The sequence below is a fragment of the Micromesistius poutassou genome, assembly GCF_964030765.1.
Source record: "Micromesistius poutassou genome assembly, contig: SCAFFOLD_6568, whole genome shotgun sequence".
NCBI lineage: Eukaryota > Metazoa > Chordata > Actinopteri > Gadiformes > Gadidae > Micromesistius > Micromesistius poutassou.
Genome location: NW_028177517.1, coordinates 7,501 through 8,966, shown reverse-complemented (window position 1 = coordinate 8,966; position 1,466 = coordinate 7,501). Strand labels below are relative to the sequence as shown.

Below are 1,466 nucleotides of genomic sequence, written 5' to 3'. Positions count from 1 at the left end.
TCGGGTCAGCCTGGCACACGTTGAGGAGGTCTTAAGGCTGCAGTAGGTACGACTTCAGAGTTGTCAAGAAGGGTGGTTTAGAGCAGGGGTGTCAAACTCAAAACTGTACAGCGGGCCAAGATGAAGTGTTGGACAAAGTCGCGGGCCAAAGTCGCGGTGAATTGACGGGGGGGGGGGGGGGGGGGCGGGAGGGTGCGGAGTTACGGGCTGACAGAGTTAACGCTGGAATGTGATATACCGGCGGGCCAATTGCATTACATTAATTGGGGACATTACATTATAACAGGGTCCGCGGGCGGAATTGTTGACGGGGGGGGGTGGGGTGGGGGGTACGGACTGCCAGAGTTGACGGGTTACCGCGCCGAGACGTGCCGAGACGCGTGTCAACGCGTTGACGCTGAAATACGATATGCCGGCGGGCCAGTTCTGATAGACATTAGATATTATCTGGCGGGCCGGATTAAATTACACTGCAGGCCGGATTAGGCCCGCGGGCCGTACGTTTGACACCCCTGGTTTAGAGTAAGACTCTTGAAGATAAACAACCCAAATAGACGGCCCCTCCCTCCCTCACTACGTCTCTCCACCGCTGAGAAGTGTTGCCTGCATCCACCTGTGGTGGATGCTATAATAAATGGCTGTGTGAGTGAACATGATCGACAAGGCAAGAGGGATTCCCTGAACCAATTCTGGGTTGAGGTACCGCTCACGGCTCACTGAAAAGAGCAGAGAGAAATGAGCCAAGAGCAGTCTAAATCGTCAACCAGAAGAGATGTTCTCTCAGAGTCTTCACTCACCAATGGCAGTTCGGTGGCTATGCCATTTCTAACAAATGACAGCTATTACATCTTACCTACAGCATCATTAACTAAGGATGGCATGGTAGCGCCAAATTCCACAGTATATTATAAATGCGCCGTTTTGGAAATCTGCCCCTTATGACATCATAAGGGGCAGAAAGTGGGCGTGTCCAGCCGACCCAGTGGACTGTAGCGAACGTTGCTCATCTATCCGTCACACATCTAGCTGGACACACACACACCTGTGATGTCTTAAGGGGCTGATTTCCAAAACGGCTTGTAACGGCTAATCACTCCACACCTGGTGGCATGTCATGGCACCTTTAATAGACATACCGTGGTATGTTTCCATTGGGTTCCTCGCTGTCGTTCACCAGTCCACCAAATAGATAGCAGCGGTTTCCAACCAGTGTGAAACTGTGCGCAATCCGGGCACAGGGAGGCAAGCCGTTTGCAGGAGGTCTGGGTCTGAGTTTCTTCCACAGCCAGCGACTGGCCTTGTGTGTACATAGTCAAAGATGGAAGACATTCAAAACACGTCTGTGGGAAAATTAAACAATAGGTGTGTGTGTGTGTGTGTAGGGGGGGGGAAGTGTGTCTTCACCTGTAATTCATAGAGGTTGTTGGTGTACTTGCCAAACTCCACCATACCACCAAACACCAGGA

At 51.7% G+C, this 1,466-nt stretch overlaps 1 long non-coding RNA gene across 1 annotated transcript in view; it reads right to left on the bottom strand.

The window, feature by feature from the left end:
- Window positions 1–1,139: 1,139 nt before the first annotated feature.
- Window positions 1,140–1,466, bottom strand: part of LOC311376052 — an 828-nt gene continuing 501 nt past the window's right edge. The window contains exons 2-3 of the long non-coding RNA XR_014643838.1: window positions 1,405–1,466; window positions 1,140–1,297 (exon numbers count right to left, since the gene is read on the bottom strand). The exon at window positions 1,405–1,466 is cut by the window's right edge and continues 87 nt beyond it. This is a non-coding gene — a long non-coding RNA (uncharacterized lncRNA). The remainder of the gene's footprint in view (window positions 1,298–1,404) is intronic.